Here is a 16389-nt window from a genome sequence, read left to right as displayed (position 1 = left end):
AGTCTTTGGCCACCTAGCCTATACTCTGTCTGTGGTCTTCTGTGCCCTTCCCCTATCTTCATGACTTTGCATTTGGCAGGATTAAATTCGAGAAGCCATTTGCTGGACCAGGTGTCCAGTCTGTCCAGGTCTCTTTGAAGTCCTGCCTGGTCCTCATCTGATTTAATTCTCCTCATTAACTTCACATCGTCTGCGAACAGAGACACTTCTGAGTCTAACCCTTCCATCATGTCTTGTGTGTGTGTGTGTGTGTGTGTGTGTGTGTGTGTGTGTGTGTGTGTGTGTGTGTGTGTGTGTGTGTGTGTGTGTGTGTGTGTGTGTGTGTGTGTGTGTGTGTGTGTGTGTGTGTGTGTGTGTGTGTGTGTGTGTGTGTGTGTGTGTGTGTGGTTTCTGTGAAAAAAGTTAATGAATATATCTTTTCTAATCAAAAATAAGTCTATTTATTTGCTTATCTTTGGTTAAGTCATCGTAATGTACTTATATACTCTCAAACACCGTTTGAATAGTTTCAAACACTATTTGAATAATTTCAAACACCGTTTGAATAGTTTCAAACACCATTTGAATAGCTTCAAACACCATTTGAATAGTCTCAAACACCATTTGAATAGTCTCAAACACCGTTTGAATAGTTTCAAACACCATTTGAATAGTCTCAAACACCGTTTGAATAGCTTCAAATACCATTTGAATAGTTTCAAACACCATTTGAATAGTCTCAAACACCATTTGAATAGTTTCAAACACCGTTTGAATAGCTTCAAATACCATTTGAATAGCTTCAAACACCATTTGAATAGCTTCAAACACCATTTGAATAGTTTCAAACACTATTTGAATAGTTTTAAACACCGTTTGAATAGTTTCAAACACCGTTTGAATAGTTTCAAACACCATTTGAATAGTCTCAAACACCGTTTGAATAGTTTCAAACACTATTTGAATAGTTTCAAACACCGTTTGAATAGTTTCAAACACCGTTTGAATAGTTTCAAACACCATTTGAATAGTCTCAAACACCGTTTGAATAGTTTCAAACACCGTTTGAATAGTTTCAAACACCGTTTGAATAGTTTCAAACACCATTTGAATAGTCTCAAACACCGTTTGACTAGTTTCAAACACTATTTGAATAGTTTCAAACACCGTTTGAATAGTTTCGAACACCGTTTGAATGCTCTCAAACACCATTTGAATAGTTTCAAACACCGTTTGAATAGTTTCGAACACCGTTTGAATAGATTGGAACACCGTTTGAAAACTTCCAAGTCTCTCGAGAAAGTTTTACCGAATCACCATTAAATACTACCGAAACACGATTGAATCCTCCCAAAAACATCATTGAATACACCCCAGTATGCTCCCGTAACGTCTACAAACACTCAGACACAGGAATCCTGGATTGATGGAGGCCTGGATAGGCTCCATTTTGCGTTTTTTTTTTTTTTTTGATGAAATTGGGAAAAACGGATTTCTGGTTCCACGTGATTTCTGAATGCCATGTGTATAGGTGATACCTGGTGACCTGAAGAATGTCATGTGTGTAGGTGATACCTGGTGACCTGGAGAATGTTATGTGTGTAGGTGATACCTGGTGACCTGGAGAATGTTATGTGTGTAGGTGATACCTGGTGACCTGAAGAATGTTATGTGTGTAGGTGATACCTGGTGACCTGGAGAATGTTATGTCTGTAGGTGATACCTGGTGACTTGGAGAATGTTATGTGTGTAGGTGATACCTGGTGACCTGAAGAATGTTATGTGTGTAGGTGATACCTGGTGACCTGAAGAATGTTATGTGTGTAGGTGATACCTGGTGACCTGGAGAATGTTACGTGTGTAGGTGATACCTCGTGATCTAAAGAATGTCATGTGTGTAGGTGATACCTGGTGATCTGGAGAATGTTACGTGTGTAGGTGATACCTGGTGACCTGAAGAATGTCATGTGTGTAGGTGATACCTGGTGATCTGAAGAATGTCATGTGTGTAGGTGATACCTGGTGACTTGGAGAATGTTATGTGTGTAGGTGATACCTGGTGACCTGGAGAATGTTATGTGTGTAGGTGACACCTGGTGATCTGAAGAATGTCATGTGTGTAGGTGATACCTGGTGACCTGAAGAATGTCATGTGTGTAGGTGATACCTGGTGATCTGGAGAATGTTACGTGTGTAGGTGACACCTGGTGACCTGAAGAATGCCACGTGTGTAGGTGACACCTGGTGACCTGAAGAATGCCATGTGTGTAGGTGATACCTGGTGACCTGGAGAATGTTATGTGTGTAGGTGATACCTGGTGATCTGAAGAATGTCATGTGTGTAGGTGATACCTGGTGATCTGAAGAATGTCATGTGTGTAGGTGACACCTGGTGACCTGAAGAGCGTCATGTGTGTAGGTGACACCTGGTGACCTGAAGAATGCCATGTGTGTAGGTGACACCTGGTGACCTGAAGAATGCCACGTGTGTAGGTGACACCTGGTGACCTGAAGAATGCCATGTGTGTAGGTGACACCTGGTGACCTGAAGAATGTCCTGTGTGTAGGTGACATCTGGTGACCTGAAGAATGCCATGTGTGTAGATGATACCTGGTGACCTGAAGAATGTCATGTGTGTAGGTGACACCTAGTGACCTGAAGAATGTCATGTGTGTAGGTGACACCTGGTGACCTGAAGAATGTCATGTGTGTAGGTGACACCTGGTGACCTGAAGAATGTCATGTGTGTAGGTGACACCTGGTGACATGAAGAATGTCATGTGTGTAGGTGATGCCTGGTGACCTGAAGAATGCCATGTGTGTAGGTGACACCAGGTGACCTGAAGAATGTCATGTGTGTAGGTGACACCTGGTGAGCTGAAGAATGTCATGTGTGTAGGTGACACCTGGTGACCTGAAGAATGCCATGTGTGTAGGTGATACCTGGTGACCTGAAGAATGTCATGTGTGTAGGTGACACCTGGTGACCTGAAGAATGTCATGTATGTAGGTGATACCTGGTTACCTGAAGAATGTCATGTGTGTAGGTGACACCATGTGACCTGAAGAATGTCATGTGTGTAGGTGACACCTGGTGACCTGAAGAATGCATTGTGTGTAGGTGACACCTGGTGACCTGAAGAATGTCATGTGTGTAGGTGACCCCTGGTGACCTGAAGAATGTCATGTGTGTAGGTGACACCTAGTGACCTGAAGAATGCCATGTGTGTAGGTGACACCTGGTGACCTGAAGAATGCCATGTGTGTAGGTGACACCTGGTGACCTGAAGAATGTCATGTTTGTAGGTGACACCTGGTGACCTGAAGAATGTCATGTGTGTAGGTGACACCTGGTGACCTGAAGAATGTCATGTGTGTAGGTGACACCTGGTGACCTGAAGAATGCCACGTGTGTAGGTGACACCTGGTGACCTGAAGAATGCCATATGTGTAAGTGACATCTGGTGACCTGAATAATGCCATGTGTGTAGGTGACACCTGGTGACCTGAAGAATGCCATGTGTGTAGGTGACACCTAGCGACCTGAAGAATGTCATGTGTGTAGGTGACACCTGGTGACCTGAAGAATGTCATGTGTGTAGGTGACACCTGGTGACCTGAAGAATGTCATGTGTGTAGGTGACACCTGGTGACCTGAAGAATGTCATGTGTGTAGGCGACACCTGGTAACCTGAAGAATGCCATGTGTGTAGGTGACACCTGTTGACCTGAAGAATGGCATGTGTGTAGGTGACACCTGGTGACCTGAAGAATGTCATGTGTGTAGGCGACACCTGGTAACCTGAAGAATGCCATGTGTGTAGGTGACACCTGGTGACCTGAAGAATGCCATGCGTGTAGGTGACACCTGGTGACCTGAAGAATGCCATGTGTGTACGTGATACCTAGTGACCTGAAGAATGTCATGTGTGTAGGTGACACCTGGTGACCTGAAGAATGCCATGTGTGTAGGTGACATCTGGTGACCTGAAGAATGCCATGTGTGCAGGTGACACCTGGTGACCTGAAGAATGCCATGTGTGTAGGTGATACCTGGTGACCTGAAGAATGTCATGTGTGTAGGTGACACCTGGTGACCTGAAGAATGCCATGTGTGTAGGTGACACTTGGTGACCTGAAGAATGTCATGTGTGTAGGTGACACCTGGTGACCTGAAGAATGTCATGTGTGTAGGTGACACCTGGTGACCTGAAGAATGTCATGTGAGTAGGTGATACCTGGTGACCTGAAGAATGTCAAGTGTGTAGGTGATATCTATTGACCTGAAGAATGTCATGTGTGTAGGTGACACCTGGTGACCTGAAGAATGTCATGTGTGTAGGCGACACCTGGTAACCTGAAGAATGCCATGTGTGTAGGTGACACCTGGTGACCTGAAGAATGTCATGTATGTAGGTGACACCTGGTGACCTGAAGAATGTCATGTGTGTAGGCGACACCTGGTAACCTGAAGAATGCCATGTGTGTAGATGACACCTGGTGGCCTGAAGAATGCCATGCGTGCAGGTTACACCTGGTGACCTTAAGAATGCCATGTGTGTAGGTGATACCTGGTGACCTGAAGAATGTCATGTGTGTAGGTGACACCTGGTGACCTGAAGAATGCCACGTGTGTAGGTGACACCTGGTGACCTGAAGAATGCCATGTGTGTAGGTGATACCTGGTGACCTGAAGAATGCCATGTGTGTAGGTGACATCTGGTGACCTGAAGAATGCCATGTGTGTAGGTGACACCTGGTGACCTGAAGAATGCCATGTGTGTAGGTGACACCTGGTGACCTGAAGAATGTCATGTGTGTAGGTGACACCTGGTGACCTGAAGAACGTCATGTGTGTAGGTGACACCTGGTGACCTGAAGAATGTCATGTGTGTAGGTGACACCTGGTGACCTGAAGAATGCCATGTGTGTAGGTGACACCTGGTGACCTGAAGAATGTCACGTGTGTAGGTGACACCTGGTGACCTGAAGAATGCCATGTGTGTAGGTGACACCTGGTGACCTGAAGAATGCCATGTGTGTAGGTGACACCTGGTGACCTGAAGAATGCCATGTGTGTAGGTGACACCTGGTGACCTGAAGAATGCCATGTGTGTAGGTGACACCTAGTGACCTGAAGAATGTCATGTGTGTAGGTGACACCTGGTGACCTGAAGAATGCCATGTGTGTAGGTGACACCTGGTGACCTGAAGAATGTCATGTGTGTAGGTGACACCTGGTGACCTGAAGAATGTCATGTGTGTAGGTGACACCTGGTGACCTGAAGAATGCCATGTGTGTAGGTGACACCTGGTGACCTGAAGAATGTCATGTGTGTAGGTGACACCTGGTGACCTGAAGAATGTCATGTGTGTCACTCACACATCAGCCTCCGTCTGTATATACTCTCATTGTTACTTCTCTGTGTTAGTGATCAAAGTTCCTGGACCAAAACTTTTTCTAATAATAATAATAATAATAATAATAATAATAATAATAATAATAATAATAATAAAATAATAATTTTTATTATTATCAAAAGCGCCTTTTGATATTATTATTATTATTATTATTATTATTATTATTATTATTATTATTATTATTATTATTATTATTATTATTATGTAGACAGAAAAACCTATTTTTTTTTCTTTTTATTTCTTTTCACGACTTAATTTGTTTGTTTTCTCTGTGTCTTCTTTTGTCTTACTTAACCAATATGTTGGTCTCTATTACCAAGGTTTCTGCCACTTTAGGATATCGGTTTCTCTGAGTTAACATGAGACCGTGTTTTCGGGTCCAAGGTTGGTGTTTCTTCAAGGATGTTGAGTTTGGTCGGTGTTTACGTTAACTTGTCGTTGATACTGAAGAAATTGAGTTGTTAGTTTCCATGTGATAACTTGTCAGTGCCTGTTCTGATTCGATTTTAAATTTACCATTTCAGCCACATTAAAAATTCATGCCGCACTCTGCACTATTCCCTTCGCGTGAATTGAGGTGCGAGAGGCTGGGGTACGTGTGTCTACGTGTTACAGGAAGATGATCTGGAATAAATCGACCTTCGATCACTTAGAAGATTTGATGTAAACGGATCACAAACGTTTCACCAGCTAGTAGCTTCTTCAGTCCAATGTAGAGAAGAAAGGAGAAAGCTGAGGAGTTTGAGGTAATCAGTCCCACAGCCTGGAGTCGATGTGTTCAGTCCTTCAATCTAGAGACTGATGGACTGAACACAAGGCCGAGGGATTGATTACCTCTAATTCCTCCTCTTCTTTCTCCGTTCTTGTCTGAATTGGACTGATGAAGCCACAGGCTGGTGAAACTCTTCCTCACTAAAAATTCACATATACTGTACAAGTGTCTCATTTTTCATCTGAGAAGATTATACGTAGATCATCAGTTTGAGGACGAAATTACGATTTTTGTGTCACCGAGGGACGACCTCAGCTGATTCAGGGTACCCAGAGCCACACCATCACTAATCTGAAGTTTTTGTGTCACCGAGGGACGACCTCAGCTGATTCAGGGTACCTAGAGCCACACCATCACTAATCTGAAGTTTTTGTGTCACCGAGGGACGACCTCAGCTGATTCAGGGTACCCAGAGCCACACCATCACTAATCTGAAGTTTTTGTCACGCACTGATGCTGGGAAATGTACCTGTGATCGGAATCCAGGATGTGGGAAGTGAAGGCGTGTCCTTGGACGTCAATACTGACTGGAAGAAAGGTACGCCTCTCTCTCTCTCTCTCTCTCTCTCTCTCTCTCTCTCTCTCTCTCTCTCTCTCTCTCTCTCTCTCTCTCTCTCTCTCTCTCACTCTCTACTTCATCATCTTGTCATCACTGTTGTTCCCCTTACATTATCAATCCTCATAGTAATTCTTACCCTCCAGCTCCTAGTCCTCCTTCACACAGAATGACTCAGTTCCACTTTCGCTTCTCATCTCTCCAACTTACATTCTCTACTCTTCCCTCCATTTTGCATCCCTGTCTCTCCATTCCAGCCTTCATTTCCTATACGTTCCTCTTTTTCCTCGCCCTCCATTCGTTCATTCCTCTTATTCTTTATGCCGGATTCACAAATAAATTATCCAGTCTTGTTAATAGTGTATGCACGTTCGCTTCTGACCCTCCCCCACACACACACATACACATACACATACACACACAAAGACAGGATGTTCCAGAGATGGGACATAGCAAGAAGGGGTCACAATTGGAAGTTGAAGACTCAGATGAATCACAGGGATGATAGGAAGTATTTCTTCAGTCACAGAGTTGCCAGGAAGTGGAATAGTCTGGAAAGTGATGTAGTGGAGGCAGGAGACATGCATAGCTTTAAGAAGATGTATCATAAAGCTGATGGAGCAGAAAGAGTGATCTAGTAGCGACCAGTGAAGAGGCGAGGTCAGGAGCTGTGAATCGACCCCTGCAACCACAACTAGGTGAGTACACACCTAGGGATTGGCAGAGAGCATGTATAGTTTTCCTTGTATTAAGACAAAGGGAACTAGGGTATAAGAATTTTATAGGAATAAGCCTGTTGAGTATACCTGGTAAAGTGTATGGTAGAGTTATGATTGAAAGAATTAAGAATAAGAAGGAGAGCAGGACCGCAGATGAACAGGGAGGCTTTAGGAAGGGTAGGGGGTGTGTAGACCAAGTGTTTACAGTGAAACATATAGGTGAACAGTATTTAAATAAGTGTAAAAAAGTTTTTGTTGCACTTATTGATTTGGAAAAGGCTTATGACAAGGTGGGTAGAAGAGCAATGTGACAGAACTTGCAAATGTTTGGTATAGGAGGCAGGTTACTGAAAGCAGTGAAGAGTCTTTACAAGGATAGTGAGGCTCAGGTTAAGGTGTGTAGGAGAGAGGGAGATTATTTCCCAGTAAAAGTAGGCCTTAGACAAGGATGTGTAATGTCACTGTGGTTCTTCAATATATTTATAGATGGGGTTGTAAGAGAAGTAAATGCTCGGGTGATGGCAAGAGGTGCGGGGTTAAGAGATAAAGAATCTAACATAAAATGGGAATTGTCACAATTACTTTTTGCTGATGACACTGAGCAAAGTGATGAGGATAACAAAAAATTAAGTAATGAAAGATTAGATATCAGATTAGAGGGAGGGAGTATGGAGGAGGTGAATGTATTCAGATATTTGGGAGTGGACTTGTCAGCAGGAAGGTGAAACACAGAATTGATGAGGGAAAAAAGGTGAGTGGAGCACTGAGTCTCTGGAGATAAAGAACTTTATCCATGGAAGCAAAGAGGGGAATGTATGATAATATAGTGGTACCAATGTTCTTATATGGGTGTGAAGCATGGGTGGTGAATGTTGCAACAAGGAGAAGGCTGGAGGCAGTGGAGATGTCGTCGTGTCTTAGGGCAATATGTAGTGTGAATATTATGCAGAGAATCAGTAGATTGGAGATTATGAGGTGTAGGGGCTAATAAAAGTAATATCCAGAGGTCTGAGGAAGGGTTGTTGAGGTTGTTCGGATATTTAGAGAGGATTAAACAAAACAGAATGACTTGGGCGTATAAACCTGTAGTGGAGGGAAGGTGGTGAAGGTGTTGTGTGCAACAAGTGTGTGTGAATGTTAGACAGGAGTGAGTGGAGGCATGTGGTTTTTATAAGTTGACGTGCTGTTGGAGTGTGAGCAAGGTAACTTTTACGAAGGGATTCAGAGAAACCGGTTTGCCAGAACTGAGTCCTTCAGGTGTGAAGTACAGTGTCTGCACTCTGAAGGAGGGGTCTACATACCTGGAGTCTACCTGGAGGGTATTCCGGGGATCAATGCCCCCGGGACAAGGTCCAGGGCCAGGCCTCTCGGTGGCTCAGGGCCTGAGTAACTAGACTGTTACTGCTGATCGCTCGGGGTGGAGTTAGGTTGCAGTTTTTGAACTGTAGTGTCGGTGCGCCTCTGGCAACACAGTGATGGAGCGAGTGATGGTAAAAATATTTCTTCCTTTTCGGGTCATCCCGAATAGGCAAAACTGATCAGTTAACAAGAACTCATTTAAAATTTAATCGTTTCTAAAAAAAAGAACTTATATGTTTAAAGATATATTTTTTTCATTTATGTTAATGTAAAAATTAATAATTTTGTTCCAAAAGAACCTTAGAAAACTTACCTGACCTTATTATAACAAGCGCAGTTTAATTTAGCCTAATCCAACTAAATATATTTTAGATAAGTTTACAATAATTTAATAAACAAATACAAGAAGAGTGTCGCTATTTAAGCCAAAATAGCAAGTTTTACCTATTCGGCACGACACACACACACACACACACACACACACACACACACACACACACACACACACACACACACACACACACATATATATATATATATATATATATATATATATATATATATATATATATATATATAAAACTTGCTTCAGGGAAAACTCAAGGTTCTCCCTGAAACTGTGAGAATTTTCTCCTACCACCTCATTTATTTAATATATATTTTATTTAAAGACAAAATACATTGACAAAACATTCACAAAAATACAATAACAAGTAAAACAACCTAGATAACGACTCAGAGCTACATCTCGAATACTTCATCCAGCTCCCCGGCAGTGGACCGCGTGCCCAGAATGCTGCAGGCATTTCCTCTCTGGATCGCGACACTGAGTCTAAAGAGGAAGCTGGTCGCCCTGTGGTTCTTGGTTTCTATGATGAGCTTTTCACTCAGCTCTTTGAAGAACTTTAGAGCACACTTGCCCCATGCTCCAAGGGTCTCCGACCCTGTTGGGCCTGACCGGGCTGCGGGATCAGAAAACATACACACCAGTAAGCACTTGCCAAAGTGTAGACTGATGTAGACTGATTGATGATTACTGATGTAATCTACTGTAGACACTAGACACAGTGACTTACCTGGAGAACTGCTGGGTACTCGAATGACTTACGTGGAGAACTGTTGGATGCTTTCTCTCTCTCTCTCGTATTCTCATTCAGTAGAGTCAACTTCACTCGCTTAACTTGTTTCAGTTTCCTAGAGGCTTAAATGATTGGTAGAATAATGAGAAAGGGAGAGAGAGAGAGAGAGAGAGAGAGAGAGAGAGAGAGAGAAGTGACTGAACGTTTTGAGAGAGGTGCTTGTGTTATGGGAATAAAACTACAACTCAATTATTACGAAAAGCTTAACACACACACACACACACACACACACACACACACACACACACACACACAAATTGGAGGACAGGAGGGTCAGGGGAGACATGATAACAACATATAAAATACTGCGCGGAATAGAAAAGGTGGACAAAGACGGGATGTTCCAGGGAGGGGACACAGAAACAAGAGGCCACAATTGGAAGTTGAAGAGACAGATGAGTCAGAGAGATATTAGGAAGTATTTCTTCAGTCATAGAGTTGTCAGGCAGTGGAATAGCCTAGAAAGTGACGTAGTGGAAGCGGGAACCATACATAGTTTTAAGACGAGGTTTGATGAAGCTCATGGAGCAGGGAGAGAGAGGACCCAGTAGCAACCGGTGAAGAGGCGGGGCCTGGAGCTAAGATTCGACCCCTGCAACCACAAATAGGTGATTACAAATAGGTGAGTACACACACACACACACACACACACACACATACACACACACATACACACGTACATTAGCCCGGTGCAAATTAGAACAGAGAGAGAAGGGAGAGAGGAGTACGTAGTCCTCTCTCCCTTCTGGAAGACCTCAACACAGTTCCTCACAGAATATTAATACAGGAGCTAGATAAGTAGGAGGCTGGTGAGGAAAAGCAGTGTTCGGGCGTGGCAGACGGGGTCGTGGCAGGGAAGACAGGGTTCTAGCACGGAATACAGTGTAGTGACTTGGCAGACAGGGTGCTCGTGTAGCAGTGTGCTTCCAATGATAAAGGAGCATCTGAAAGTCGGAAAAATGTTATGGCGAGAGGTGATACCCTTAGATGGTCGGCCAACACTAGCATTGTTCCTCAAGGATCAGTTCTGGGTCCCACTGTTGTTCCTGACACCAGCAGTGTTCCTCAAGGACCAGTTCTGGGTCCCACTGTTGATCCTGACACCAGCAGTGTTCCTCAAGGACCAGTTCTGGGTCCCACTGTTGTTCCTGACACCAGCAGTGTTCCTCAAGGACCAGTTCTGGGTCCCACTGTTGTTCCTGACACCAGCAGTGTTCCTCAAGGAACAGTTCTGGGTCCCACTGTTGTTCCTGACACCAGCAGTGTTCCTCAAGGATCAGTTCTGGGTCCCACTGTTGTTTCTGGCACCAGCAGTGTTCCTCAAGGATCAGTTCTGGGTCCCATTGTTGTTCCTGACACCAGCAGTGTTCCTCAAGAATCAGTTCTGGGTCCCGTGTTGTTTCTGACACCAGCAGTGTTCCTCAAGGATCAGTTCTGGGTCCTATGTTGTTCCTGACACCAGCAGTGTTCCACAAGGATCAGTTCTGAGTTCCGTGTTGTTCCTGACACCAGCAGTGTTCCTCAAGGATCAGTTCTGGGTTCCGTGTTGCTACTAATGAATGTCAACAACGTGTCAATGGTTTCCGACTATTAGGCTTGACTGTTACTCCTGACTGTTACTCCTAACTGTTACTCCTGACTGTTACTCCTGACTGTTACTCATGACTGTTACTCCTGACTGTTACTCCTGACTGTTACTTCTGACTACTTCTGACTATTACTCCTGACTACTACTCCTGACTATTACTCCTGACTACTACTCCTGACTATTACTCCTGACTACTTCTTCTGACTATTACTCTTGGCTATTACTCCTGACTATTACTCCTGACTACTTCTTCTGATTATTACTCCTGACTATAACTCCTGACTATTATACCTGACTATTACTCCTGATTACTAATCCTGACTATTACTCCTGACTACTACTCCTGACTATTACTCCTGACTACTACTCCTGACTATTACTCCTGACTACTACTCCTGACTATTACTCCTGACTACTTCTTCTGACTATTACTCCTGACTATAACTCCTGACTATTATACCTGACTATTACTCCTGATTACTACTCCTGACTATTACTCCTGATTACTACTCCTGACTATTACTCCTGATTACTACTCCTGACTATTACTCCTGATTACTACTCCTGACTATTACTCCTGATTACTACTCCTGACTATTACTCCTGATTACTACTCCTGACTATTACTCCTGATTACTACTCCTGACTATTACTCCTGATTACTACTCCTGACTATTACTCCTGATTACTACTCCTGACTATTACTCCTGACTACTTCTTCTGACTATTACTCCTGACTACTTCTTCTGACTATTACTCTTGGCTATTACTCCTGACTATAACTCCTGACTATTACTCCTGACTATTACTCCTGACTATAACTCCTGACTATTACTCCTGACTATTACTCCTGACTATAACTCCTGACTATTACTCCTGACTATTACTCCTGACTATAACTCCTGACTATTACTCCTGACTATTACTCCTGACTATTACTCCTGACTATTACTCCTGACTATTACTCCTGACTATTACTCCTGACTATTACTTCTAACTATTATTCCTGACTATTACTCCTGACTATTACTTCTGACTATTACTCCTGACTATAACTCCTGACTATTACTCCTGACTACTTCTTCTGACTATTATTCCTGACTACTTCTTCTGACTATTACTCCTGACTATTACTCCTGACTACTTCTTCTGACTATTACTCCTGACTATTACTCCTGACTATAACTCCTGACTATTACTCCTGACTACTTCTTCTGACTATTATTCCTGACTAATTCTTCTATTACTCCTGACTACTTCTTCTGACTATTACTCTTGGCTATTACTCCTGACTATTACTCCTGACTACTTCTTCTGACTATTACTCCTGACTACTTCTTCTGACTATTACTCTTGGCTATTACTCCTGACTATTATACCTGACTATTACTCCTGACTATTACTCCTGACTGTTATACCTGACTATTACTCCTGACTTTTACTCCTGACTATTACTCCTGACTGTTATACCTGACTATTCCTCCCGACTATTACTCCCGACTATTCCTCCCGACTATTACTCCCGACTGTTCCTCCCGACTATTACTCCCGACTGTTCCTCCCGACTATTACTCCCGACTGTTCCTCCCGACTATTACTCCCGACTGTTCCTCCCGACTATTACTCCCGACTATTACTCTTGATGCTGGAGGAAGGTTCTCGATCCATGGAATTGAAGTTATTCTTTCTGAATTAAACCTCCTTCCATTTCTATTAATCAAGTGCTGTGTAGTCCACACGAGTTTAGCGCTTCGAGTGCATAATAATTTAGTCATAGGTGAGAGTTGATACCTAGCAACACCTCCTAGCAACAGCACCTGGTAACAACACCTAGCAAAAGCACCTAGTAATAACACCTAGCAACACCCCTTAGTAACACCCCTTAGTAACACCACCTAGTAGCACCACCTAGCAACACCACCTAGCAACACCCCCTAGCAACAGCACCTGGTAACAACACCTAGCAAAAGCACCTAGTAATAACACCTAGCAACAGCCCTTAGTAATACCTCCTAGTAACACCACCCAGCAACACCACCTAGCAACATCACCTAGCAACACCTCCTAGCAACAGCACCTGGTAACAACACCTAGCAAAAGCACCTAGTAATAACACCTAGCAACAGCCCTTAGTAATACCTCCTAGTAACACCACCCAGCAACACCACCTAGCAACACCACCTAGCAACATCATGTAGCAACGACACCTAGCAACACCCCTTAGTAACACCCCTTAGTAACACCACCTAGTAGCACCACCTAGCAACACCACCTAGCAACACCCCCTAGCAACACCACCAAGCAACACCCCCTAGCGACACCCCCTAGCAACACCACCTAGCAACGCCACCTAGCAACACCATCTAGCAACACCACCTAGCAACACCCCGTAGCAACACCCCCTAGCAACACCACCTAGCAACGCCACCTAGCAACACCATCTAGCAACACCACCTAGCAACACCCCGTAGCAACACCCCCTAGCAACACCACCTAGCAACGCCACCTAGCAACGCCATCTAGCAACACCACCTAACAACACCCCCTATTAACACCTCGTAGCAACACCATCTAGCAACACCATCTAGCAATACCACCTAGCAACACCATCTAGCAACACCACCTAGCAACAACACCTAGCAACACCACCTAGTAACACCACCTAGCAACACCCCTAGCAACACCACCTAGCAACGCCACCTAGCAACAACACCTAGCAACACCACCTAGCAACAACACCTAGCAACACCCCCTAGCAACACCACCTAGCAACATCACCTAGCAACGCACCTAGCAACACCACCTAGCAACACCACCTAGCAACACCACCTAGCAACACCACCTAGCAACACCACCTAGAAACACCACCTAGCAACAACACCTAGCAACACCACCTAGTAACACCACCTAGCAACACCCCCTAGCAACACCACCTAGCAACGCCACCTAGCAACACCACCTAGCAACACCACCCAGCAACACCCCCTATTAACACCCCGTAGCAACACCACCTAGCAACACCACCTAGCAACGCACCTAGCAATACCACCTAGCAACACCACCTAGCAACACCATCTAGCAACACCACCTAGCAACACCACCTAGCAACAACACCTAGCAACACCACCTAGCAACACCACCTAGCAACACCACCTAGCAACACCATCTAGCAACACCACCTAGCAACACCACCTAGCAACACCACCTAGCAACACCACCTAGCAACACCCTCTAGCAACACCCTCTAGCAACACCACCTAGCAACACCACCTAGCAACGCCACCTAGCAACACCATCTAGCAACACCACCTAGCAACACCCCGTAGCAACACCCCCTAGCAACACCACCTAGCAACGCCACCTAGCAACACCATCTAGCAACACCACCTAGCAACACCCCCTATTAACACCTCGTAGCAACACCATCTAGCAACACCATCTAGCAACACCACCTAGCAACACCATCTAGCAACACCACCTAGCAACAACACCTAGCAACACCACCTAGTAACACCACCTAGCAACACCCCCTAGCAACACCACCTAGCAACGCCACCTAGCAACACCACCTAGCAACACCACCCAGCAACACCCCCTATTAACACCCCGTAGCAACACCACCTAGCAACACCACCTAGCAACGCACCTAGCAACACCACCTAGCAACACCACCTAGCAACACCACCTAGCAACACCACCTAGCAACACCACCTAGAAACACCACCTAGCAACAACACCTAGCAACACCACCTAGTAACACCACCTAGCAACACCCCCTAGCAACACCACCTAGCAACGCCACCTAGCAACACCACCTAGCAACACCACCCAGCAACACCCCCTATTAACACCCCGTAGCAACACCACCTAGCAACACCACCTAGCAACGCACCTAGCAATACCACCTAGCAACACCACCTAGCAACACCATCTAGCAACACCACCTAGCAACACCACCTAGCAACAACACCTAGCAACACCACCTAGCAACACCACCTAGCAACACCACCTAGCAACACCATCTAGCAACACCACCTAGCAACACCACCTAGCAACACCACCTAGCAACACCACCTAGCAACACCCTCTAGCAACACCCTCTAGCAACACCACCTAGCAACACCACCTAGCAACACCACCTAGCAACACCACCTAGCAACACCACCTAGCAACACCATCTAGCAACACCACCTAGCAACACCACCCAGCAACACCCCCTATTAACACCCCGTAGCAACACCACCTAGCAACACCACCTAGCAACACCACCTAGCAACACCACCTAGCAACACCACCTAGCAACACCATCTAGCAACACCACCTAGCAACACCGCCCAGCAACACCACCTATTAACACCCCGTAGCAACACCACCTAGCAACACCACCTAGCAACACCACCTAGCAACACCACCTAGCAACACCACCTAGCAACGCACCTAGCAACACCACCTAGCAACACCACCTAGCAACAACACCTAGCAACACCACCTAGCAACAACACCTAGCAACACCACCTAGCAACACCACCTAGCAACACCATCTAGCAACACCACCTAGCAACACCACCTAGCAACACCACCTAGCAACACCACCTAGCAACACCACCTAGCAACACCCCCTAGCAACACCACCTAGCAACACCACCTAGCAACACCATCTAGCAACACCACCTAGCAACACCACCTAGCAACACCACCTAGCAACACCACCTAGCAACACCATCTAGCAACACCACCTAGCAACACCACCTAGCAACACCACCTAGCAACACCACCTAGCAACACCACCTAGCAACACCACCTAGCAACACCACCTAGCAACACCATCTAGCAACACCACCTAGCAACACCACCT

This window comes from Cherax quadricarinatus, chromosome 15, assembly GCF_038502225.1.
Source record: "Cherax quadricarinatus isolate ZL_2023a chromosome 15, ASM3850222v1, whole genome shotgun sequence".
In the NCBI taxonomy this organism is placed as follows: domain Eukaryota; kingdom Metazoa; phylum Arthropoda; class Malacostraca; order Decapoda; family Parastacidae; genus Cherax; species Cherax quadricarinatus.
The sequence above is the reverse complement of the archived record's forward strand: the minus strand, read 5'-3'. Positions refer to the sequence as shown.